Here is a 27,633-nt window from a genome sequence, read left to right as displayed (position 1 = left end):
TCCTAGCGCCTGACTCTGAGCTGGGCGGAGAAGGTGGGCGGGGCTGAGCCGCCCTGGCCCGTGACGCGAGCAGTAGTTGGGGAAACGCGCGCTGGTTCCCCCTGCGGTCGGGAGATCCCGAGCCTGAGGCGGGCGTGGGTGAGAAACACCTTCCCTTCCCCTTTCACCACCCCGAGGGTCAAGGATCGTCTTGGGCCAACTGACCTGCTTCCTCCTTCCTCCCCAGCAGACCTGACAGTCCTGACATTGCCAAGCCAGAGCACCACGCGTCAGTTTGAGCGGCAGCTCCTACACCAAGGGCGCTCAGAATCCCCCAGGAAACCCCCTGAGGGGTTAGCAACCCGCTAGTAGGTTTCGGTCCCAAGATACTGAAGGTCAGGTAAAATGGGGAATTCAGGGGGGTTCTCTGAAAAGTACGTTAATTAAACTCCTATTGTTGACTGGAGGGGTGTCGATTACATTGGATTAATGGGATATGGCCTACTTAAACCTGGCTATGGCTCCACCATTAGTGGCTGTTGGCAAATTGCCTCTGAGAAATGAGAGTAATAAAGGTTGATTACAGCAACAGGTTGTTCTGAGGTTAAATTGTATAATACATGTGAAGTGCTTAGCGTAGTTCCTGAAAGTACTCAATGAATGTTAGATATTATTCCATGGTCAGATGAAGGAAGAAATAGGACCCTAAAAGTCCCTGTGGTTTGAAATCCACTTTCTCAGTTGTGCGGAATAGGCATTAATCCCTTTTACTAACCAAGTTTACAGCTCTATTTCCTATCTCCATTTCTTCCATTGTATTCATTCAGTCAGTCAACAAACATTCATTGAAACGCAAATGCTGAGGGGACGCAGCCTTGAGGGAAACAGAAAAAGGTCTGCTTTCATGGAACTGACTATTTGGGAAAAGGGACAATAAATACTTCACACATTTTGGAGGAAAACGTGTATAAAGGTTCTGAACAGAATTCTGGGAGAGCAGATAATAGGATAGGTTAAAAAAAAAAAACAGTGGTCAGGAAAGGCTCATCTGAAGGGTGAGGAGTCAGTAATGTGAGAAATGCTCTGGGGAATTGTTTAAGGCAGAGGGAATGGCTGTGCAAAGGCTCTGTGGTAATAAGGACCTTGGCTATTAGAACTGAGTGGAGTCTGGTGCTGAGAAATCCAAGGTATAAAGGGGAGCCTGGAATGAGTCTGGAGAGGTGAGTGAGGGCCCATTCCCCCAGGGCCTAGGAAAATATAGAAACAAGATCAGATTTTATGGTAATAGCAACTGAAAGGCATTAGAGCAAGGAATTTGGGAACAGTGATGTTTTCAGTATGACATCTATGTCTATATTTTGGGCAACATATGGGCCAAAGAACTGGATTTCAAGTAAAAACAAAAAGAACCTGAGGTTGAGCCTGTTCAGCACTAAGTTGGTCAAATTGTATGTTCTGATCTTCAGTTTCCTTGTTAAAAATGTATGAGCATCAGTCACATAAGACTGTATACAGAAAAATACTTTCACTGAAAATTGTTAAATAAGTTGTTTCTAAGTGTTTTGAATGTCATGTTAGTGTCATTTATAGTTGCCTAATCGGTGCTATTTGATAAGTACATTTAGTGGTGTGGGGTTTTTTTTATTTCAAGTGGTAATCCAAATCAGTCATTCTTAACCATTTTTGTACAATGTGCTACTAAGAAAAATAATATGTACTCTTATAAGCATGTAAGTTTTTTTTTTATTTTATTTTTAAGTAACCCCTACCCCCAACATGGGGCTCGAACTTACAACCCTGAGGTCAAGAGTGGAATGCTCTACCAGCTGAGCCAGCCAGGTGCCCCATAAGTGTGTAGTTTCTTGATCTTTTAGTTCCAAATATATTTTTTTAAGTGCTTAGCTGTGCATTTTCTAGTGAAATTTGCTATGAAGACATGAATTTTTATCTTTTTATTTGGATAAAACATACATAACATAAAATGTACTATTTTTAACTATTTTTAAGTGTATAGTTCAGTGGCATTAAGTATATTCACATTGCTATGCAACCATCACCAGGACTTTTTCATCATCCCAAACTGAAACTCTACCCAGTAGTAAACAATAACTCCTATTCTACTTTATAAAACATGTATTTTTTTAAAAGGTATCAGGTGAGTTTCCCCCTCCCCCCACAAAATGGTAAATGAGTTTGGTGATCAGTAGGATTGTTTGCTCCCATTGAAGGGTTCAATGGACCATTCCATGTAAGTTTAGAAACTACCACACAAGAAATAAGAATTAGTATAAGTTTTTAGCTCAGATGGTTAACACATAATAATGAGAAGTACTAATATAGGACCAATTAATTTTTAGCACTGAAAAATTGTGTTCTTTGACCATAAAATGTGCTCTATGGTCTTATAAATGTTTACTCCAAAATGGCCCAGACAACATGCCCCTTCATTTACATACAACTACTCTAAAAGCATGTCTACTTGATACTATTAATTTTCATTAAAAAATAAGTGATTACAGCTCTGGATAAATTTAATTTTAAAAATCACTCTGGTTGTGAGGAATGGTTTAGAAAAAGGGCAAGAAAGAAGGAAGCAAGTTTTTGCCACACTTCAAATAATTAAATATTCGATAAAGTTATGAAGATCAAAAGATCAAGATTGTTTTTGGCTTGAAAATACTGTGAGTCAATAACTTTATTTTATTTTTTTTTAAAGATTTTATTTATTTTTTTGAGACAGAGAGAATGAGAGACAGAGAGCATGAGAGGGAGGAGGGTCAGAGGGAGAAGCAGACTCCCTGCTGAGCAGGGAGCCCGATGCGGGACTCGATCCAGGGACTCCAGGATCATGACCTGAGCCGAAGGCAGTCGCTTAACCAACTGAGCCACCCAGGCGCCCTCAATAACTTTATTTTTAAGCACATCCTACATGCAGTGTTTTAACTCCATTAAGCCAAAAGCTAAATATCTTTGCCAGGCTGGACCCTTCTTCCTGCTGCCCATGTCATCCACAGTGTTTTTATTCCCAACATGAGGGCCTGGCTATAGGCCAGTCAGTGATTGCAAGGGAGAGATTATGGTATATGGGGCCACAAGAGAATTTGGGGGGATGATGGATATGTCCATTATCTAGACTGTGGTGATGGTTTCATAGGTGTATACCTATGTCATACTTACCAAGTTGCACACTTCAAGTATGTGTAGTCCCCTATATGTCAATTATATTTCAATAAAACTGTAAAAAAAATTAAAGTCCAATTGCACACTTCCCATTCTTTCCCCATTGGATGCAGATTTAGCCTTTCATCGGATTTAATCCCTGTGAGGCCTATCTAGTCAATTCTTCTTTGAGGAACAACAAAAAGCACTCTTTTAATTGGCAAAAAAAGATACAAATATTTTATCTACATTTGCCAATTAAAATATTATGGGCATATAGGGGCGCCTGGGTGGCTCAGTAGGTTAAGCATTGGACTCTTGGTTTCAGCTCAGGTCATGATCTCATGGATGGCAGGATTGAGCCCCATGTGGTAGGGCTCCCTCCCTGTTCAGCAGGGAGTCAACTCCAGATTCTCTCCCTCTTACCGCCCCACTCCTGTGCGCAAACTCTCTCTCAAAAAAATGTATCTTTAAAAAAATAAAATATTATGGACATATAGTTACAAGCATTGTTTATAGACTGGGATACTAAAAAGTTTCAAGGGGTGCCTGGGTGGCTCAGTTGGTTAAGCGACTGCCTTCAGCTCAGGTCGTAATCCTGGAGTCCTGGGATCGAGTCCCACATCGGGCTCCCTGCTCAGCAGGGAGCCTGCTTCTCCCTCTGACCCTCCCCCCTCTCATGCTCTCTCTCTCTCTGTCTCTCTCTCAAATAAATAAAATTTAAAAAAATAAAAAATAAATAAAAATAAAAAGTTTCAAAAGTTGAAAAAGTTTGAAGTTTTGGGGTTTTTTTAAATCAAAGAACACTTTTTTTTTTTTTCAAAGAACACAGTTTCTGAAAGAACATATTAAAAAGCAGTAAAGGGGTGCCTGGGTGGCTCAGTCGTTAAGCGTCTGCCTTTGGCTCAGGTCATGATCCCAGGGTCCTGGGATCAAGCCCCGCATCGGGCTCCCTGCTCCTTGGGAAGCCTGCTTCTCCCTCTCCCACTCTCCCTGCTTATGTTCCCTCTCTGGCTGTGTCTCTCTCTCTCAAATAAATAAATAAAATCTTAAAAAAAAAAGGCAGTAGAAAAACAATAAGTAGTATTTGACTGTATTCTTAGGAAGTGCCTTTAAATACCTCAGAGCCCTTAACAGTCCTATCTTAAGTTCTCTTAACATCCCACGCATAGGTCACTGTAGTCACAGTTAAACAAACTTAAACCCTAAATGTGATTTGGGCAAGGGAGTAACAATGCAGACATGGGCCACATAGAAAAATGTGGCTCAGACGTTTGGACCTCATGCCATTTCTGAAATTATGCCATTTTTTATACCTGGAACTGTATCTGGTTATTTCTTAAAAGTTATTTTTAAATATTATGGTTTGAATGGGGCATGAAGGAAAACTTTGAAACCAGTAACAGTTTAAAGCACTGGAAGCTCAAGCTGTTGCACAGCCTAATTCTCTCCACCTGTTAAATCTATTCACCTTTAATTGCTATACCAGAAGTTTCCCACATCTTTAAATGAAAACCTGGAGCCTTCTATAAAGTGGTGTTGATATCTATGCCACGGGGCTTCCTTATGGGTGAGAAAGCCTTCCACCAGGGATTTATCATTCTTTAGAAACTCTTTGGATGGGGCGCCTGAGTGGCTCAGTCATTAAGCATCTGCCTCCGGCTCAGGTCATCATGATCCCAGGGTGCTGGGATCGAGCCCTGCATGGGGCTCCCTGCTCCGCGGGAAGCCTGCTTCTCCCTCTCCCACTCCCCCTGCTTGTGTTCCCTCCCTCGCTGTGTCCCTCTCTGTCAAATAAATAAATAAAGTCTTAAAAAAAAAAAAAAAACTCTTTGGATGTGTCCCAAAGCGGCACACGTTGCCAGATTCTATTCATTGTGCAACGGTGTTAGAATGACACTCTAGTGTATTTAATCCACAAACTGAAATTTATTAGAAATATGGTCAAGTTATCAACTTATTTCTTAAAAACACAAATCGGGGGGCATCTGGGTGGCTCAGTTGGTTAAGCGACTGCCTTTAGCTCAGGTCATGATCCTGGAGTTCGGGATCAAGTCCCACATCGGGCTCCCTGCTCGGTGGGGAGTCTGCTTCTCCCTCTGACCCTCCCCGCTCTCATGCTCTCTCTCTCTCTCATTCTCTCTCTCTAATAAATAAATAAAATCTTAAAAAAAAAACAAATCAGATGAAATACTTTTGAAAGACAAATTATCTGAACAACTCACAAGAATAATAGCAAGAAATGTCATGTTGTCAATGACAAATTTTAAACGCAATACTTGAGAGCAGTGCCCAGGGACAGGAGGGCTGTAGCAGTCCGCGCCACTGCTGTCTCTAGCCTGTTGGTGGCCAGCTGAGGAGTCATATCTGTGACTTAGCACTTTTTCACAAATTTGAAAATTATCACCTCTCAACACCCTCCTCAATGCTTTTACCCTCAACACCCTCCTCAATGCTTTCACCTTTCTCAACAAGTCCTTCTAATTTCAATTTTTAGTTTTTAAATGATCTGCAAAAGAAAGTCATTTATATGTAGTGTGTCTTTTTAACCATCATTGTCCATAGACAGTTATGCCTCCTGACTTTCTTTAAAGGGTAAGAATATTTTTACAACTTTTGACAAATTCGTGTCAATCAGATTTTATACACAAAGTGCTATGCTGGGCACAGAAGGAAAACAAAGATAAGCACCTTATGCCTCTAAGGCACAAGGTATATCCCCAGGCATGTCACTTTAATAAAAATCACACTATGAAAAGTCCTGCACTAAATGGTACGACTATTGCTGTGGAGACTGGGGGAGTGGAGTGATTAATTCTGATTGTGGGAATGGAAGGTGACAAATAGAGAACACTTGAACAAATCCTGAGAAAACCTAGACTTTCTATGAAAGGCGATGGTATCCCTATTTGGAGCATAGGGATAGGGGTGGGCACAAGTCAGGAAAAGCTTTTTTTTTTTACTCTGAAAAAAAATAACAGATGTACTAGAATTGTTCTCAACAGATGAAAGAGATGCTCATAAATTGTTCCAATACTTTGATTCTCTTTGGGAGTGGCCAAAGGTTCAAATAATTTGGAAGGATGGATATCTGTGCTGACTTGCAGGAAATATGAGTCAGCTTTTCTCATGGACTCAGCACTGTTGTTATAGCTAGGATATTTGGGAAACATGAAGCTCAACAAATCAGACAACATAAGTCTTTTCTTTTTCTTGATTGGCCCAGACATGCATTCTGCAAGGGTGGACAACAGGGATGCCCTTTTTATTGGTGAGGGGAAAGACCTGCAATTGAAAAAAGTAAACTTAAACATAAAATACTCTGTTTCCCATATAATCCCTCAGACTAGGAGACAGACACATACCTCTCTTCTGTGCTTCAGGAATGTATATTCAGTTGCCTCCAGACAGCTCAGTCCCAAGCGTACCTGAAACGCAATGTTTTTGAAGGTAAACTCATTATCTTTATCCCAAACCTGTTTCTCCTATATTCTTTAATTTCTTAAATAGTACCCACCATGCACCAATCACAAAAGTCAAAACCTGTGAGTAATCAACTCCTCTTCCCCACCCTCATTTTTTTTTCTAACATCTTATTTATTTATTTGAGAGAGAGAGTCCTTGCGCACGCACACACACAAGCAGGGGAGTGGCAAGCAGAGGGAGAGGCAAGCAGAGGGAGAGGGAGAAGCAGGCTCCCCACTGAGCAGGGAGCCCAACGACGTGGGGCTCAATCCCAGGACCCTGAGATCATGACCTGAGCCGAAGGCAGATGCTTAACCGACTGAGCCACCCAGGCACTTCTCCCCACCCTTCTTAAACGTTTAATCTTTAAAGCCAATCCATATAACCTTTTTTTTTTTTTTTTTTAAAGATTTATTTATTTGAGAGAGAGAGAACACATGAGAGGGGATAGGGTCAGAGGACGAAGCAGACTCCCGGCCGAGCAGGGAGCCCGATGCGGGACTCGATCCAGGGACTCCAGGATCATGACCTGAGCCGAAGGCAGTCGCTTAACCAACTGAGCCACCCAGGTGCCCTCCACATAACCTTTTTAACATCCAGTTGTATTGTTCCTGTTGTTCCTCATTGCAACTTCCATTCCCACTGACCTGGTTCAAACTGTACTTCTGGTTTTTTGTTTGTTTGTTGTTGTTTTACCTGAAATATTGTAGGAATCAACTCATTGGATTCCCTATATCCTGTCTTTTCCTCTTCAACCCTTCCTTCTCTTTGTTGCCAGGCTAATCTTTCTAAAGAAGAAATATGATCAGTTGTTCCAGACATAGTTTGAGGTTGCTAGCTTCCTCCTCTCCTTTCTTTCTATTCTTGGTGGAAAAGTTACTGTCCAGTGTTGATGTTATCTAAGAGGAGCAGAGCATTAAGGCCTATGTGTTGTTCTCCCTTGCCTCTCTCCAGTACGGTGGAGATAGCCTCTCATTCAGATCACTTTCAGATTCAGGGCACGAGGTTCTTAACTGAAAGAAAGAATTTAAGCCTCTGCAGTCCATAAGGATTGGGTTCCCCTACAAATGTGTACAGACAGATGGATTGGTTAGTTATATCAAACTACTTATATTAAGGGCAAAGTTAATCCAGAAGGGAAGAACTCCAACAATCACCTTACTCGGAATTTGGAGAAAAATAGCCTTTGAATAATAAAGATTTTAGTTAAAAACAAAAAGATCTCCAAAGCTGCTCCTAAGGCTATTTTAGGCTCTCTACAGTCCCCATTGCTGTCCTAGCTCCTAGAAATGTATATCCTTCTTCTACATTCTCTGCTTATAACCCTGTGTGTTTTCATAATTGGTTGTGATTATTTTAACAGCATTTTGAATTTAATAAACATCACCTTATTGATGTAATAGAATTTAGATGTTGTAATAGTAACTTACAGAGTGTTAAATTCTACCAAAAGGGAAACAGAAAGAAATTGGTGTGAGGCTTTTATTTGGATGTATTAGAACTGAAATGGAAGAAATACTTTTAGAGATGGTGCAATAGGGCAGGGCTGGTGAACCCTGCCGGCCTGTGCAGTACTGCCTGGAAGGTTGTGGATGGCACAGTGAAGGAAGGAGAGCCATCGAATCCTTGATTTAGGCTGAAGAGAGCAGATAATGATACAGCTCATTTTTAGCAAACTCTATGTGGAAAAGGGATAGGGAATTAGTGGAGTTGTGAAGAGACAAGAAAACTATTCTTCCGTTTCATATTCTTCTGATGATCACATAGCATGAGGCTCTGTTTGCCACAAGGTTAGAAGCAAGAATTGAAATACTAAAGGTAGGGGCGCCTGGGTGGCTCAGTCGTTGGGCGTCTGCCTTTGGCTCAGGTCATGATCCTGGGGTCCTGGGATCAAGCCCCACATCAGGCTCCCTGCTCGGCGGGAAGCCTGCTTCTCCCTCTCCCGCTCCCCCTGCTTGTGTTCCCTCTCTTGCTGTGTCTCTCTCTTCAAATAAATAAATAAAATCTTAAAAAAAAAAATACTAAAGGTAATAAAAATGGTTGTTGCTTGCAAGGGAAAATCTCAAGAGCAGAGGTCCAGTAACGTGTAGGGCAACTGGATGAGGGTAGGGCTAAATGGATTGGTTATAGTGCAGTTGAGGTGGGACAGGCAATTAGAGATGGATTTAAAATGTATCACTGACCCACATCATGATGGCTCTATGAGAATGTCAGCTTTCATAAATTGACTTCATGTTTCTCTGACCCAGAACATAGGATTTTTGAGCAGGAACGAACCTTAGAGGTCATCTTGTAACCATTTTATTTTCCCCAAAGTGACCATTTGCAAAGTTGCGATTTGTCCAAGGTCATACACATCCAGGCCTGGGAGGAGAGCTAGGACTAGAATCCAGATCTCCAGATTCCCAATTCTTTGATTTCTCTGTTACATAATATCAATCAGTTGTGAGAACTCAGTATTCCAAACTCTCCATGGATACATAGGAAAAGCCTTATTGTGGAGATGAAGAAACTGAGGATCAAAAAGGTGGAGTAAATTTACCAAATCACATGGCCAGACTAGGTCAGAGCCCAGGCCTCGCAATTCCTGAGCCAATAGGCTTCTACCAAACCACACTGCCTAGGGGATTAAAAAAAAGTGAAAGCTTCAATGCCATGTTTCAAGGCATAGAATATTCTCCTTTGATCTATAGGTATTTTGCTTTGTGCTGTTATATGCTATGCTCTTTGCCAGGTGCCATAGAACAGATTATAAGAATAAAAGATTTGGGGCACTGGGTGGCTCAGTCAGTTACGTGCCTGCCTTTGGCTCAGGTTCATGATCCTGGAGTCCTGGGATCTAGCCCTGCATTAGGCTCCTTGTTCAGCAGGTGTCTGCCCCTCCCCCTGCTCATGCTTGTGCACTCTCTCTCTCTTTCTTTCTCTCTCTGAAATAAATAAATAAATAAATAAATAAATAAAATCTTTTTTTAAAAAAAGACTAGAAGATTTATTTTGCAAGACTAAAAATTGAACGTTACCCAATTATCAGGGAAGTGCACATATCTTTTGGTGGTTGATAAGCCAGCAGGAAGTCAATCTTTGGTGTCCTACAATATTGGGAATGTTTTCACTTTCATCAAAGGATGGGTTTCAGATTCTCTACTGTATTATCCCAGTAATACATCTATCAGATGGGCAAACATTTAAAAATCTGACGATAGCAAGGGTTATTGAGGCTATAGGAAAACTGGAACTGTCCTGTTCTGTTGCTGGGAATGTTAAATGGCCCAATCCTTTTGGAAAGCCATTTGGCAATATTTAGTAAGATTGAAAATGCATTTCCATTTCTGGGTATATGCTCTAAAGCAGTTTTTTTTCCAAACTCTATTCATGATCCATTAGTGGATTGTGAAATTGATTTAAGGGTTATAATAAACATTTCTTATAAATGAAATAGAACAGAAAATATTAGAGTAGGGATGGCTTTGTGAATTTTTGTGTGCCGCCTTGATTCTCCCTCTCCAAGACTGAAGCGTTAGTTCACGCAGCTGCTGGGAGGGTTGGCAGTCAACCGCTTTAGCTGAGTCCCTCTCCAGGACTCTTTCCAGGAAGAGAGTTACTTGCCCAAGGTCACGCCCTCTTCCTGGGTGCAGCTGTATCCAGTAACTGGTCAATGCAGGCGTATAAAGGCTTGATTCCATTGTCCCAATTCAAAATTACTCTGATGAAAGATCACTGCAGCCAATGTGGGATCAGCCGAGGTTTTTGATGCCACTTCATTAGACCCCAAAACTTTCTGTGCTCATTCCTGCTTCTTTCACTCTGCCACAAGTGCTGATCCAAGGACACTCCCCAATAAATGCCCTGCATGCAGATTTCTGTCATAGATCTACTTCTAGGCAAGTTGGCCTGTGATGATATACTATGCACATAGGTGTATATGGGATAGAATGTAAAATTATTTTTCACCATACATATTGGCCATAAAAGTTTGAAAATCCTGCACCTAGAGAAACTTTTACACATATGCCCTAGGAGATGCTATGAAGATGTTCACTGGGGTATTGTTTGCAGTAATGATGACTAGAAGTGATTATAAATGTCTATAATCATGCAATGGAATACTATACAATAATTAAAGTTAGTGAAGAAAAAATCAACAAAACTAAAAGGCAGCCTACAGAATGGGAGAAGATATTTGCAAGTGACACATCTGATAAGGGGTTAGTAACCAAAATCTATAAAGAACTGATCAAATTCGACACCCAAAAAACAAATAATCTAAGAAATGGGCAGAAGGCATGCGTAGACATTTTTCCAAAGAAGACATCCAGATGACTAACAGACACATGAAAAGATGCTCAACATCACTCATCATCAGGGAAATCAAATCAAAACCACAATGAGATACCACCTCACACCTGTCAGAGTGGTTAAAATTAACAACACGGAAACAACAGATGTTGGTGAGGATGCAGAGGAAGGGGAACCCTCTAACTGTTGGTGGGAATGCAAACTGGTGCAGTCACTCTGGAAAACGGTATGGAGGTTCCTCAGAAAGTTAAAATTGAACTATCCTAAGATCTAGCAATTGTGCTACTAGATATTTACCCAAAGGATACAAAAATAGAGATTTGAAGGGGTACATTCACCCTGATGTTTATAGCAGCATTATCAACATAGCCAAACTATGGAAAGAGCCCAAGTATCCATATACTGATACATGGATAAAGAAGATGTGGTATATGTATACAATGGAATATCACTCAGCCATCAAAAAGAATGAACTCTTGCCATTTGCAACAATGTGGATGGAACTAGAGTATATTATGCTAAGGAAATAAGTCAGTCAGAAGAAGACATACCATATAATTTCACTCATATGTGGAATATAGGAAATAAACCAGATAAACATAAGGGGAAGGAAGGAAAAAAGAGAGAGAGAGAGAAGCAAACCATAGAGACTCTTAACATAAGAACAAACTGAGGTTGATAGAGGAAGGTGGGTGGGAATGGGCTAAATGCGTGATTGGTTGATTTTAAGGAGGGCACTTGTTGGGATGAGCACTGGGTGTTATATGTAAGTGATGAATCACTAAATTCTACTCCTGAAACCAATATTGCACTCTATGTTAACCAACTCGAATTTAAATAAAAATTTGGAATAAAAGAAAATAAAATTAGTGAAATATCCTGACATCTATCAACATGGATAAATCTCTGAAATATAAGGATATATACCAGTTTCCAGGATAGTGGCTACCTCTAGCGAAGGAATGTGGGAAATGGGATGAAGTTGGGACCTCAACTGTAGCATTGTACTGCTTTTTTAAGAAGTATCTAAACAAATATGATAAAATTATAGCATTTATTAAATTTATATGGGCACAGGCTTTTTAAACTATTCTGTGTTTAACATTTTAAAATTAAATTTTGTTTAATGAATTATTATGGCAGAAAATCTACATGCAAAAGCAAGGCATTTTTAACTTTATCTTACTATCAAGAAATAGTGAAAGGACAGCTAACAAGGTCACTTCCTCTTAAATTTGGTCCAAATGTAATGACTCATGGAATACAGACATTCTAGTTATAACTGTTTGGCTGATTTATTGCACATTATTTTTTTTCTTCATTTTCATTACTACTAAGTTTCATGTAATGAGAACGATACTGGAATCTTCTATGAGTTCATTGAGTTCTACTGACACAATCAATTTCTCCATCATAGCCCTTGGCAACCACTGATTGGATTTTTATTCCCATAATATTGCCTTTTCCAGGATGGCAAATAAATAGAATCATGCAATATGTAACTTTTGTTTTGTTTTTGATTTTTTTACTTAGCATAATGCATTTAAAATTTGCCATGTTGCATATACATCAGTGGTTTGTTTCTTTCCATTGCTGAGTAGCAGTCCTACCACAGTTTGTTTATCCATTCTTCAGTTGAGGGACATTTGGGATATTTCCGGTCTTTGGTGATTACAAATAAAGCCTCTATAACTGTTTGTACACAGATTTTTGTGTAGACCTATGTCTTCATTTTCCCTAGGTAAATACCTAGGAGGGGGGGCTTGCTGGGCCTTAGACTTTGTTTATCAGAAACTCTCACACTGTTTCTCAATGTGGCTGTACCACATTGCATTTCCACCTGTGATGCAGTATGAGAGTTCCAGTTGCTCCGCTTGGTATTGTCAAGTTTTGATTTATTTGGTTGTTCAGTTTTGTTTTTTTCTTAATCTATTCTAATCGGCATAAAAGGGTATGATGGTATCTCATTGTAGATTTAGTTTACATTGCCCTAATGATTGATGCTGTTAAGTAAGCCTTCATAACATTTTTAAAAAGATTTTATTTATTTGTTTGACAGAGAGAGAGAGCACAAGCGGGGGGAGCCGCAGAGGGAGAGGGAGAAGCAGGCTCCCCACTGAGCGGGGAGCCCCAACTCTGGCTCTATCCCAGGATCCTGGGGTCATGACCTGAGCTGAAGGCAGACGCTTAACTGACTGAGCCACACAGGCTCCCCTCTTTCATAACATTTTAAACAGGAAAGTTTGTTGAAGATGAGAGTATTACTAAATCATTTTTCCTACCCTGAAAATGATAGAGGAAAGATTCTCTCAACTTCTCAGCTCTGAAACAGTTGTACTCTATGAAGTAAAAAAAAAGGGGGGGTGGATATTAAAGCAAAACAAGCAGAGAGAGGTATTTAGCTGACTATGTAGATATGGTCATTTTAGTTTAATAGTAGCTTCATATTAGTGGTGATAGGTAAAAGAATAGAGGAGAGAAAAGGCAATAGAAATATCATTACTATTACATTCCTGGGTCTTCACGACATAGCCTTTGTATCATATGGGCCATTTAGAGTTCAAGTGAAACTGGCCAAGCTGCCTTGGAAGGAGGAATTCAGTAGAGGTTAGTGTTATTATCCAAAAGCATAAGGGATAGATCTAAGGAAGAAACTAAAAAAAGTAAGGAGAATAAAAGTGTGGCCAGTAATGAAACTATAAATTAGGGTAAAAAGTGGTTGTGGCTTTGGGAGAGTCCCTGCTAGATTGTTTACTTGGCCCTCTATTTTACTTACTTAGGTTTGGTTTTATTTTGCTACAGAACATGTGCAAAGCGAAACACTTTGCCTGTATAGATTTAGTATGATCTATAAGATCTAATATAGAAGCTTTATTAATACTTTGACTAATGCATATATTTAAGGAAAAGCAAAATTTTAGAATATTAGTAAGTCCTATGTATAAAAGCAATCACTATAAAACAAATCTTCATACCTAAAGATGAGAACACAGTGAGTCTATTTATAAAGAACTATAATAATGCAAAATAGACTCTAAATGATGATACATAGGGGTTTCCAAAGCAACAGGAAAGATGAAACAAGCACATTTGGAGGTTAGAGTCTATTAGAAATCGTGGCAGATGAAAGTTTGGGGAAGAATTGCTAATGAAATTTGCTAACCTCAGTCCTCAGAACTAAGAAATTCAGAGAATTTGAGTAACTGGACCAGAAGCTGATTTGGATAAATAGGAATATCATCTGGACTAGACACATCAATGCTGCTAACTAGAGTAGGTCAGAAAATATCTTCCAAAATAATTTGTTCTTGTCACTATCACTGCTTTGAATTGTCAGAAAAAGATTTATGGCTTAAGTGAGTGCACTGTCTATGAAACAAGGTTTTGTTCCAGATGTTAAGCCAGTAGTATAGCGTGAGATCTGTCAATTTCTGGAACTAGAACAAGAAAGATGTCTGTGACATATGTTTTGTTGGTGAAAAAACTGTGTCTTTGGACCATGATTATTAGCTTCTAGTTCCAGGGAAATCTTCATATTCATAAGAAACCTCACTCAATTTTTTTCCTTTTTGGCCTACTTAAAGTCCTTGGAATGGGAAGTTATGACACTAATATTTTCAAGAACTGTGCAGATACCTCTGAGAAACCTGTAAGGTCCTTTAAAAAAAAGTCCATAACTTTAGAGGGAACAGGAAAGGGAATTTTTATACAGAACAAGACTAGAGTCAAAGGCCCAGACATGAAGCAGCTCACAGAAAGACTGTTGTGTTTTTGTTGTTGTTGTTGTTGTTGTTGTTGGTTTTGTTTGTTTGGGCTCGTTCACAACTGAGAAACTATTAAAATCGCAAATCACAGTCCAGATTTGGAGATACTGGGGGAAAAGCCCTGACCTTTTATCTTCACTTAGATACTTCCCTTTCACTGTAAGTGCAACCCCAACTGCATCTCAACCACTCTCTACTTTTGAGTATTTTATGATCAAGGCTACAATTTTTTGAGGTAGTTCTCAGATCTTTCATCACATTGCCTATCATTCGTTTTGTGAAAATATGTTGTCCCAGTTCTTAATACAACCTCTGTATTTGGATAGAATGATCATTAACTATCGCCATTAGAAAAAACATTCAGGTGCCTTTATATACCCACACAAATAGGCATTTACAAAAGAAATTCCACAGACATATTCCCTTTATTTTTTTTCCATCAGCCAAAAATAACCTCAACCCAAGACAATTATTTTAAGTGATAAATTTTTGCTCTCCCATTTTTATCCCTAAACCCCATCTCAAACCCTGAAACCTCAAAAGGAATCACAAAAGGCTACATACCTTATCGGTCCTCAATAAAGGATGAGTGATTGTTGTTACTGCACTGGTCTTCATAATTCTCATATTATAAAGATGACAATCATTTGTTTAGACAATTGTCCTCAATTCATTTTTGTCCTAAACTTTAGCATCTCCACAGGAATCACCGTAATCTTTAATAAAAACAGAGCTCACTTAGGGTAGAAGCTCAGAAAATTTAGAAATTTTGGTTTTAAAAATCCGTCGCCTACTGCAAGACCTTCATGTGAAAAATCATATGGAGTACTCTTTACCCTGATCTCTTCTTCTTCCCCCCCCCTTTTTTTTTTTTGCTATCTTCTCTGGTTTACAACAGACACAGCTATGTTACAGCCACAAAGCAAAGTTTTGCAACAGAATGGCCTTGAAATAGAATACTGCCCAGCTGAAAACTTAGGCAATCAAAATGGAATAAATGAAATCGTGCCTGCTAGACTTCACATGTCATTTCTTATAAGGAAAGCTATCACCTTTTTAGGAGAATGTTATTCTTTAGGTGACCCTGTACCCTCTCCGTATCAGCCATAGCAATGCAACTAAGACATACCCCTATTATCTACAAGTGCTGCTTTAGTCACTAAAATGCAGTGTCTGAAACTATGTTAAGTGCTATAGCTTGGAAACAACTATAGTGTTTCTCTTAAAAGTGCTAAAATCACGGGGTGCCTGGCTGGCTCAGTAGGTGGAGCATGCGAGGTTGTGAGTTCGAGCCCCACGTTGGCTATGGAGATTACTTTAAAAATCTAAAAAAAAAAAAAAAGGTGGCAAAATCGCTGAGGGCACATAAACTCTTTAAAAATGGACTATAAAAGTACTTTAGGGGCTTCAGCCCATGAATCAACCGCTGCAGTAATGCTCTGAAACCAAAGCCTGTTTCTCAAAAATGTGTTAGTCTGTATGGGGTTTTTTTGTTTGTTTGTTTGTTTGTTTTTTTGCAAGAGGTCCCACTCTGGCCACAGATGACTTGCTTGGGTTTCAAAGTTTTCTTTCTTTCTTTCTTTCTTTCTTTCTTTCTTTCTTTCTTTCTTTCTTTCTTTCTTTCTTTCTTTCTTTCTTTTTCTTTCTTTTTTTCCAGTTTTGATTCTGAAATGAAATTGAATTGATAAAAAGCAATATATGGGCCACCCTGATAGACTGAAAATTCTCAGGCAGCACATGACTCATGATAACTGTGTCTTATGCTGTCATTAGAACTGCTTATCTGACCATCTCACAACATTTTGTAAACATGTATCCACTCAACAACCAGCCTGATGGGAAAAACTTGTCCACAGTTTTTCTCCATTCCTACACACCTATGATCATTTTTAATGTGGAAATGTAAAGAAAGGTTTAAAACACTTTTTTTTCAGTAGTAGTTGTGGGTAAATTGCCAGCGTTCTTATAAATGTCACAAGCCAGTGGCCAAGAGTTCAGTAATATGGTTTTCCTAACCACACAACAGTATATTCATCCGGTCAGCAGTCTCATGATCTATCTAGCGGCTTTAATCGTGTGACCGGGTGCACTATTTTATGATAATTAGGTGACACTAAAGCCTCAGAAAAAGCATGATTCCAGGGCAATAGAAGATGCCAGTTTCCTTAGGTCTTTTTTTTTTCTTTCTGTAGAAGTTTCTTGGGTTCTTGGCTGGTTGGAATAACTTATGTAGGGACTGGAGTTGGTTGAATTATTTATAACTTAAGATTTTTATTACATAGTTTAACAGAAACTCATGCACTGAATAAGCTGTTATCAACACACTTAAATCCTTCCTCATATAGCCCTTGAAATTCTGAGGAGTTTCATGAAATTGTTTTCTCTTAATCTAGTTCATTTTGATAGTTAACGGTGAAAAGCCATTGTTCATCTTTGTAACAGAGTGAAAAGGATGGCCTAATTTTGGCCTGAAAAGTGAAGAATGTCTGCATTTGTAGCAGCGTCTACATGGTACAATGAAAACTGGAGATTCGGTGTGCACCCAGTTTCAGTAATTTTGAGAAATGGGGAAAACTAGTTTGGACTTTGTGGTCTAAGTTATTTGGTTTAGGTTTGACTCTTTGGGTTTGACGCCTTACTTTTTTTTTTTTTTTTAATACCATTGTTCAAAAAATGTGGCAATGTGTCCAAGTTGCTGATGATTCCTTTCAGAAAAAGAAAGCAAGGGAAGCAGCTATTACTGTCGTCAGCAAGAGTAGGCAAGCATGTTTCTCTTACATGCATTAAAAGCAAATACAGTCATTCGGCTTGCAGGGAAGGATAATCTGTCACACACAATGATTTCCGTGTTGTTATTCACAGATTGAGGAAAAAATTATTTGTAATTTTATTTTCATTTTCAAGCCCATTGGTATAAAGGAGCTGGAACTCAATTCTTGTAGAAGCTAATTATAATTCTTTAGCCTAAAGTTTCTTGGCTTAGCCTTAGTTTATGGTTCAGAATATTCTCAGGTTGCTGGCTTGGTTCAGAAAACCAAGCACTCTGTACAACTCTGAATTAGAAGTCTCAAAAAAAAAAAAAAACCCATAAAAAAACCCAAAACCCTACTTATCTTAATTACACTGTATTTTATAAGAAGATTACTCCCTCTAAAATTAGCTTTCTAATGGCAAAACAGCTGGCTGAAATGTGAAAAATTCAAGGACTCATCTTGTTTCTTCAAACATACAATTTCAACAACCTCTTTAATTCTTAGTCTCCATATGTTTTGCAGTTTTATAAGGTACACAAAACTATGGTACATTAAACTGTATTTATTTAAGTCTGATATGTATTGGATTTTATTTCCTGCTATATGTTAGCAATCCAAAATTAGAAATACTGTTCACTTTTAAATGAGGTTTGGTTCATAATCTCATTTCAGAATGAGAATCGAACTCACTTTTTCTTGAGCATCATTTGCCACTGGCCAACAGAGACTGTCAGAGACCCTACTGTATTTTTACCCAGTTAGACCATCTTTGCCTTAAAAAAAAATTATATAACACACAGTAAGAATAAGTTTTGGCAAAGGCGTAGAGTGGTAAAACTACCACTACAATCAAAATATGGAACACAACCCCCCAAAATTCCTCTATGCTACTTCCTTGTGATCCGACCCTCACCCCACACTTAAACTCAGGCAACCACTAATCTGTTCCTATAGTTTGTCTTTTCTAGAATGTCATGTAAATGGAATCATTTGTATGTAGTCTTTTGAGTCTGGCTTCTTTCACTTAGCAAAATGCTTTTGAGATTCATCCATGTTCTTATGTGTATCAAGAGTTTATTCCTTTTTATTGCTAGGTAATATTCCATTTTATGGATATACTGCAGCTTATTCATTGCCCAGTCAATAGAAATCTGGGCTGTTTCCAATTTTGGGTTATTACAAATAAAGCTATTATTAATATTTATGCTCAGGTTTTTGAATGAACATAAGTTTTAATTTCACTCTGGTTAATATGTAAGACTGAGATTGCTGCATCTATGGCAATTCTATGTTTAACTTGGTAAAAAACTGCCGAGCTGTTTTCTAGAGTGTCTGTACCATTAGGTATTGGTCACCAGCAATGCAAGAATGTTTGAGAGAATGCAGTCGCTTCCTGTCCTTACCAGCTCTTGGTATTCTCAGATGGTTTTATTTTAGCTATTCTAACAGGTGTAGTAGGATCTCATTGTGGTTTTAATTTATATTTCTGTAATGACTAATGTTGAGGAACTTTTCATTGCTTATTTGCCATCCATGCCTCTTCTTTGGTGAGATATATATTTAAATCTTTGCCCATTATTTTATCAGGTTGTTTGTTTTCTTATTGTTGAATTTTGAGAATTTTATATATATACATATATATATGTATATATACATATATATATATATTCTGGACACAAGTCAGTTGTCAAATATCATTTGCAAATACTTTCTCCCTGTGTATGCCTAGTCTTTTCATTCTCTCAACAGTGTCTTTTCATTCTCTTAACAACAAATTTGCATTTAAATCTGTGTTTTGAAACAGATTGGTCCTAGAAAATTCTTTGCTGCTGCCTCTTCAAATATTGCCTCTGTACCATTTTCTTGTTCCTCTCCTTCCAGAACTCCAATCAGACTGATGTATGTTAAAGAATATCTTACTTTATTTTCCATATCTATTAGCTGTTCTCATGTTTCCTTTTTTCTTTCTCTCTCTTTTTTAAAAGATTTTACTTATTATTTGAGAGCGAGCATGAGCAAGGGGAAGGGCAGAGGGAGAGAAGCGGGAAGAGGGAGAGACTCCCCCCTGCGCATGAAACCCAACATGAGGCTCGATCCTAGGACCCTGAGATCATGACCTGAGCTGAAGGCCCATGCTTAACCAACTGAGCCACCCAGGTACCCCTTCCTTGTCTCTTTTTAGTGTATGCTGAATAATTTCTGTTGTCATGTCTTTCTGTTCTTAATTTTCTATGCATTTGTGTCTAATCGCTGTTAAACCTGTCCACTGAGTTATTGATTTCAGTTACTATGTTTCTCATTTCTGGAATTTTTTTTAATGGGCTAGACTATTTTTTGTTGTTTCTTGTTTTGAATAGGTGTTTTCCATTTTGTATTTTATTTTTTTAAAGAAATAAAACATAGTTATTTCACTTTCTGTGGCTGATAATCAAATATCTGAAGTCTTTGTGGGAGTTTTATGTTGTTTCTGTTGGTTCTCACCCATATAACTTATTTGAGGGAGGGGGTTCTTAATGTTTGTTACTGTGAGCTGTTCATTTTCCTTAGAAAATAATTTGTGGTTTACTGAGATACATTCTTCCAGAAACAGTTTGCATTTGTTGTTCCATGCATGTGGGGCCTACTCAGCTTATAATAATGGACTGAGGATTTTGAGATCTATCTTGGTTGTAGATTATCATGAGATGACAGTCTTTCAGCAACAGAATTTTTCGGTCCTCAGTTCTGCTTAGTACCACTGGAATTTTTCTTGCAGTCATCAGAGGATGAATGGGTATGTAGGTTTTTCACCACCACCTAAAGGGTCCAAGCTTTATTATAGGATTATTTTATTTTATTAAAAAATTTTTTTAAGTAGGCTCCACACCCAGTGTGGAGCCTAATGCTGGGCTTGAATTCACAACTCTGAGATCAAGACCTGAACTGAAATGGAGTCAGACGCTTAACCGACTGAGCCATCCAGGCTCCCCTAGGATAATTTTATTATAGGATGACTTATTTATAGGATTCTCCAAGTCTTAAGCTTTATCTTCTGTCCTAGCTCCCCCTACCCAAACCAAAGCTGAAGTTCACCAGCTTAAGCAAATACAAGTTTGGGCAAAAACAACTTCAGGGCCATCGAATTGAGCAATTCCAGTGACATCATTTAGGTGAATAGAATATAAATGGTACCTCCTGGTGTTATATACCTGAACCATATTGTCAGTTACCTGTCTGGGTTCCTACTTTACTTTCCTTTGAGCTGATGATTTTTTGCTTTCTAGTTTATGCTTCAGTGCTTTGAAGAGGTTTAGGATTTTTTTTAAATTTGAACATTTTCAGTGGGAAGGGCAATCTGAATGTCTAGCCTGTCATATGCCTAGAAACAGAATTCTCAAAATTCAACTTTACATACCCTATAATTCATAAAAATATCTGATAGCCTCATTTGCACAAATAAAAATTACCCTTTTCTTTTTTTCTGGCACCAATGCTTTCATTAGGAACAGTTCAATGTAATCAGAGAGAATCCATAGTCACTTGTTCTTAACTATATTCCCCCATGAATTTTACTGGATTTACATTGAAATACCAAAGTAGCACAAAGGTTTAATAGTAACCACAATTTTTTTTTTAATGTTTCTCAGAAAATGAGTACATTAAACCAGAATCATGTGTGTTCGGTGCATAGAAAGTATTGTATCTCCATAGTTACATTAAACATAACAAGTACAAAGGGGAAATGTCTTTTGGTGGTTGATAAGCTAAAAGGAAGTGAGTCTTGTTGTACTACAATATTAGGAATGTTTTTAAACTTTAGTTCAAGAATGGAAGGTTTCAGATTCTCCTGTATTACCCCTTGCTCAAAAATAAGTAAAAGTAGTTAATGGAAAAACCAAATGTAGAGTCAATGCTAAGAGTTGGTGTAGGGATATCATGTAAAAACATGATACAGAGATCATTTTCCGTGGTTTATTTAATTCTCTCTGTTATTTATGGTATGTTCTCTGAGGTATAACTCGAAAAATTCTAGCAATTAAAGAGAAAGGAAGTTAAACACTACATCAAAAACTAATGATGTACTATATGTTAGCTAACTGAACAGAATAAAAAAATAAATTAAAAAAAAATAAAGAGAAAGGAAATCTGTTTTAACCCAATGTTAGCCCTGCTCCGCAGTTGGAAAACATTATTTTATAACACATACCAAATCAGCCTTGGAGACGACAATGTCCGTTTGTGCATGGCATGTTGTAGATATTCAGTGTTTGTTGAACCAATTAATTAATGGACAATTTATAATGGGCTGTTGTAAGGAAAGTGTGCAGTAGATAAATGTTGACTTGATCAAGGTACGGAAAGAACATTAAAGAAGGAAGATCCCTGGGATTCAGTACCCATTCTGGTTCTCCTTAGTGCTATGGCTTTGGGTAATCCTCAACCACCTTGGGCCCCAAGTTTCTTCATCACTTGCTCTAGTCTTGGGTCAAACTGCATTACCACTCCTGTACATGCTACGTGATTTCCCAATTCAGTGTCTTTGTTCTTACAGTTATCTATCTAAAATGCTTTCCTCCATCACTGCATGACTAAGTCTACCTAGCCATGGCATCCTACTTCTTAATAATCCTCCTAGGACCAATATTCCCCTGCCAAGCTTCCTTGACACCCCCGCAGCTAGAAGTTACCTTTCCCCCGATCTCACACAGCACTTTTTTCTTTAAACTCAATGATGTCATTTAATGTTTTATAGCTTATATTATGATTTCTTATGTAGATATCTGTACTACTCTGCTTCTCTTTGAGGGTGCAAGCTCATAAGGGTAGGGCCCATGCCTGCTATATTTTTGTACTCCCCTCATAATATCTAGAAAAATATACTGAAGATTATATGTGCTCAGTAAATATCTGCTGAATCTGAAAATAGGGAATAATAATGCTTTTCTTATCAATGAGAGAGGTCTGTGTTAGATGGTAGCTTCAGGCCATTTCCAGCTTTTAGACCAATGATTAAGGAACACTGATGAGGAATGCTGGATATAGATAAGTATTTATCCATTATGAGGAGAAGAAAAGAGAATACTTGGGTGGATCAGAGTCCATTTAAAAGCTGAGATGAACAGAGAAATTACGGTGCAAGAGTAGAAAGTGACAAGAGCCGTATAGATTATTCTAGTCATTTTTAAAAAGTTCTTTTCTCCACTGCCTTTTTTTTTTTTTAAAGATTACACATACCTGTGTACAGCTGGCATATTATATGCCCAATTTTGAGAGATTCCCTGAGGACTTGAGCCAGAAAGTGAATTGCAGTTTTAGAATGTAGTTAACAATTTCAAAGACATAATGTTGAATGAAAGAAAGGAGACACAAGACAGTCTATACTGTATGATTCCATTAGTGTGAAGTCCAAAAACATTTGTTTTTGAACTTTAAAACTAATTTCTGGTGAAAGAAGTTAAAACAGTGGCTAACCTTGGAGGGTGGTGACTAGTTCAGGACACAGGGTATGTTCAGATGTGCTGCTGGTGCTCTATATCTTGATCTGGGTTATGGTTATGTTTTATATGCACAGGTAAAAATGTTTTGAGTTCTATACTTAAGATGTGTGATTGTATGTAAGTTATAACCCAATTAAAAAAAAAAAGGATGCAGTTAACAATTGTGATTGTACCACATATAACTGACGGGCAGGTGAAGGATAGATCCAAGCTATGCAGTGTGTTTCCTGGAAGAATGAAGCACACTTTTAAAATTACAGAGTTTTCTCCGCAAACCTGTGACCAGATGGCTCTCATAAATAATGCATCAAAATATGGTTAGAACTATAAGAATTCGTGATGTGTGATAAAATGAAAACAACCAATGATCATATGGCTTACTCATTTTGACTTTCATTGTGATTTTCTGGGAGAGCCAGGATTACCAATAAATTGTCCTTCAGTAAGAATGGAGTAAGTACTGTAGGAGGACACTTGCTAGCTGTGTGAAACCTTGAATAAGTCACAGGCTTTCTGGGAATCAGATGCTTCTATTAAATGGAAAAATATTTTATCTATTCAAAGACAGAGGACAGGATCAATTGATCTCTTAAGACTCGTTCCCCTCTCAAAATCTTTGGTTTATGGAAGTTGGAACTATAAAGAACAACTCTGAGTAAAGCTTTCACACTATTAGAAATAGGATGGGAAAGTAAGTCGCTTTAAAAATCTGTAATAAGAGGCAACAAAAAATGTAGGTGGAAATGGAGTCCTGCCAAGCAGTAAGAGATCCAGGCAGAAAACATCTTTTCAGATGCAGCCAGCTACCTGAAACCATTTGCCATTTTTCCCTGGGGATTTCCGTAGCCTTTGGCAAGGGGTTTAACGTAATAATGCTAAAAGAAAGAAAGAAAAAGAGAAAGAGAGAAAGAGAGAGAGAAGGAAAGAGAAAGAGAGAGAGACAGGAGAACATTTTCAGACTTCCATCAAAGAAAATGTTCTATGGTAAGTTTTTCCTTTGTGGGTTCATATTTGCAGAGAAAAATAAAATCCATTGCAGAAAATGGTATTCCATAAAATATATGAGCAGAGAAAGAGCACTGTCTAAGTTTGGCTTAAATAAAATCTCACAACTAGGAGGAACTGCAAGGCATCATCTCTGCTTACAGTACTAGTAAGCAGTACTATTTTTCTTAAGAGGCAGCAGAGGCCCAGGGAAGCTAATGGACTTGCCGAAGGTCACGCAGAGGGAGGAGCACAGCCGGCCTGTTGTATCATCTTCTGCTGCACCAGGCTGCCCCCTGTGGTTCCTTTTGGATGACTTGAACTCTAAAGAAGAAGCAGGGAGGACTTCCACAGAGTAAATGGGAAGCTGATAGAACTGGGAGTCAGAAGACTCTAGCCCTTCTACCTATTAGCTGGCTTGGGAAATCATTGAACTTCTTCGAGCTTCAACTTCCTCATCTAAAGTAGCACCTCACCCTGTCACTGAGACAGAGGACAATTGAAGCAACCTATGAGAAAGTGCAACGTAGTTATTAAAGTGGAGAAGTTCTTATCTACTGAGTAAATTAAGGAATTAGTAATTACAAAACAATAGTAACTGATAAGAATGCCCTGGGCGGATGCACTGTTAACAGGATTCTTATAAAAGTCAATGGCCCATTTGCAACGACGTGGATGGAACTGGAGGGTATTATGTTGAGTGAAATAAGTCAAACAGAGAAAGACATGTATCATATGATCTCACTGATATGAGGAATTCTTAATCGCAGGAAACTGAGTGTTGTTGGAGTGGGGGGTGGGGTGGGAGGGATGGGGGGACTGGGTGATAGACACTGGGGAGGGTATGTGCTCTGGTAAGCGCTGTGAATTGTGCAAGACTGTTGAATCTCAGATCTGTACCTCTGAAACAAATAATGCAATATATGTTAAGAAAAAAAAAAAAGAAGAAGAAGAAGGTAGCGGGAGGGGAAGAATGAAGCGGGGGAAATCGGAGGGGTAGACGAACCATGAGAGACGATGGACTCTGAAAAACAAACAGGGTTCTGGAGGGGAGGGGGGTGGGAGGATGGGTTAGCCTGGTGGTGGGTATTTAGGAGGGCACATTCTGCATGGCGCACTGGGTGTTGTGCACAAACAATGAATCATGGAACACTTCATCTAAAACTAATGTTGTAATGTAAGGGGATTAACATAAGAATAAAAAAATAAAAAAATAAAAAGTCAATGGCCCTGTAACAGGAAATGTCCTTTGTTTATTTATCACAAGAGTCTAGTGTAATCACTTTTCGTAGGTCTCCAAGGACCATTCCCTAATGTGTAGATGCTGGTTGTAAAAAGAACCTTCTGTGAGGATTCAAGTCTCTATCTTCCTTTATACTTTGTATTACCTTTTTCAGTTTGTGAACCTAAGATGGTAAAAATGATGTCCTATTGTTATTTTAATTTTCATTTTCCTGATTATTAGCAAGGCTTGGCATCTTTTCATCTTACTGGAAGTGTAAATTGATAAAGCTTGATGGAAGGCGGTTGGATAGTACCGAGTAAAAATTTAAGTGCATATTCCTTTCAAATCAGAAATAGCATTTTTCAATTGCTCCCTTAGAGAAATAATGCTCAGATGTATGCAAATAGAGGCATGCACAAAGTGTTTCACCACAGCAGTGTCTAAAATAACAAATAACTAAAAACAACCTAAGTAACCATCAGTAGGTGAAGTGGTCAGATAAACTATAGACTATCCAAACCATGGAATACTGTGTAACCACTGGAAATGAATGAAGTAGAGAACATGAGAAAAAAAGCAAGTTGCAGAATAAGATGTACAATATAAACACCATTTACTTAGAAAATGAAAATAAAACCATGTATTTCTATATGCATATATATGCATGTAAACGATAAGCAAATGTCTTAAGAGTTATGTAACAAACTGAAAACAGGTTACCTAGGGGAAGGAGACCAAGTGAGCAGGTGGCCAAGGGAAACTTCCATATTCTTTGTATTGTTTAATTCTTTAAAACAAGAATGTATTTTTGTATTAATTGGCCAATTGATAAAAAATATAGTTTTAAAATGATACAGAACACTAAACAATAAAATTTAAGAGGTAACATTATTATTTCAGTATAAGGGACAACTTTTAGGTTATAGGTATTTCTTGGATTTTCCAGAGTTGTAAGGTAAGAAGAGTCCTAAACTAAAGCTGAATTAATATGATATCTGCCATTCAGGTCAAGAATAAAAAGTGTAGTCAAAAATCACAATCATCCATCTGGATATTTGATATCATGTAGAAAATGACTGATTTTTCTTTCACTTTTTGTCCAGATAGCAAATAGATACAGATTGAGGTTCACCCTTCATGCCATTAGTTTTAATTTACTTCAATAATTGCTGTGTCCATCATCAATATTTTAAATTGAGCAGAATCCATTTCAATGAGGTCAACTCTCCTTTTTGGCATTGGTTTTTTTTCTCTGATCACAAAAGTATCATATGCTTATTGTGAACAGGAAAAAAAAGGTTGGAAGTTTTGAAGAAAAGATAATGTAACCCCATCATCAAAAAGAAATTTTTTTTTAAGTGTTTTTTCCAGGGCACCCGGGTGGCTCAGTTGGTTGAGTGTCTGCCTTTGGCTCGGGTCATGATCCTGGAGTCCTGGGATTGAGCCCCAGCCCCTCATCGGGCTCTCTGCTCAGTGGGAGCCTGCTTCTCCTGCTCCCCCTGCTTGTATTCTCTCTCTGTCAAATAAGTAAATAAAATCTTTAAAAAATTTTTAAAAATAAAGTGTTTTTTCTGCTTTTGGCTTTTGGCTAGAGGAGGCAAAGGTATTAACTGTCTTCAGTCATCCGACACCAGCCACCTCCACCATGCCGCCTAAGTTTGACCCCAATGAGATCCAAGTCATGTACCTGAGGTGCACTGTTGGCGAAGCTGGTGCCACGTCCCTGAAGATCAAAGATTGGCCCGCTGAGTCTGTCTCCAAAAAAGGTTGGTGATGACATCACCAAGGCGACCTGTGATTGGAAGGAGAGTCTGAGGATTATAGTGAAACTGACCATTCAGAACAGACAGGCCCAGATTGAAGTGGTACCTTCTGCCTCTGCCCTGATTATTGAAGCCCTCAAGGAACCACCAAGAGACAGAAAGAAGCAGAAAAACATGAAGCACAGTGGAAATATCACTTTTGATGAGATTGTCAATATTGCCCGACAGATGCGGCAACGATCTTTAGCCAGAGAACTCTCTGGGACCATTAAAGAGATCCTGGGGACTGCTCAGTCTGTGGGCTGCAGTGTTGGTGGCCACCACCCTCATGACATCATAGATGACATCAATAGTGGTGGAGTGGAATGCCCAGCTAGCTGACTACAAAGGAAAATATTTCAATAAAGGATGATTTGACAACCAAAAAAATAAATAAATAAATAAAGTGTCTTTCCCTTTGCATATAGGTATTCAAGGATTTGAGTTAATACTATTATGCATACAGTTTTGTGTCCCCCTTTTTTTCAATTAACATTTTATGATAAGCATTTCTGCATACCATCACAGATTCTTCAAACATGTTTACAAGGGCACAGTGATATCCCAAATTATGGGTACACTATAATTTATATATCTCTTCTCCATTATAGGAAATTTAGCTTGTTTTCAGTATTATACTTAATTCTATGAAGAACATCCTTGCATATAATTTTTTCCTCCCATCTTTGATTATGTCCCTAGGATACATGCCTAGAAATGGAATTATAG

General features: G+C 38.4%; 1 protein-coding gene and 1 long non-coding RNA gene across 4 annotated transcripts in view; one reads left to right on the top strand and one right to left on the bottom strand.

The window, feature by feature from the left end:
* The window catches only part of DENND4A (DENN domain containing 4A), a 163,261-nt gene extending 136,364 nt beyond the window's left edge, over positions 1 to 26,897 (bottom strand). Inside the window, exons 1-2 of one of the 2 annotated variants that reach the window (XM_064570277.1) lie at positions 26,790 to 26,897; positions 6,504 to 6,566 (exon numbers count right to left, since the gene is read on the bottom strand). The gene's annotated coding sequence lies outside the window, so the exon portion shown is untranslated. Of the gene's footprint in view, positions 1 to 6,503; positions 6,567 to 15,227; positions 15,290 to 26,789 lie in introns of those variants that run through there. The other variant, XM_064570276.1, reaches the window with a different exon arrangement.
* Positions 28 to 26,816, top strand: LOC129046514 (uncharacterized). Of its 2 annotated transcripts, none has more exons than XR_008508015.2 (4): positions 28 to 138; positions 227 to 374; positions 19,402 to 19,573; positions 26,695 to 26,816. It is a non-coding gene; the product is annotated as an uncharacterized LOC129046514 (long non-coding RNA). The 2 variants fall into 2 exon arrangements; XR_008508016.2 differs by having other exon boundaries at positions 53 to 138; positions 230 to 374.
* Positions 26,898 to 27,633: the final 736 nt, after the last annotated feature.

The sequence above is a fragment of the Mirounga angustirostris genome, unplaced genomic scaffold, assembly GCF_029215605.1.
Source record: "Mirounga angustirostris isolate CCGP_5_RB_7025 unplaced genomic scaffold, mMirAng1.0.hap1 SCAF_9, whole genome shotgun sequence".
Classification (NCBI taxonomy): Eukaryota; Metazoa; Chordata; class Mammalia; order Carnivora; family Phocidae; genus Mirounga; species Mirounga angustirostris.
The sequence above is the reverse complement of the archived record's forward strand: the minus strand, read 5'-3'. Positions and strand labels throughout refer to the sequence as shown.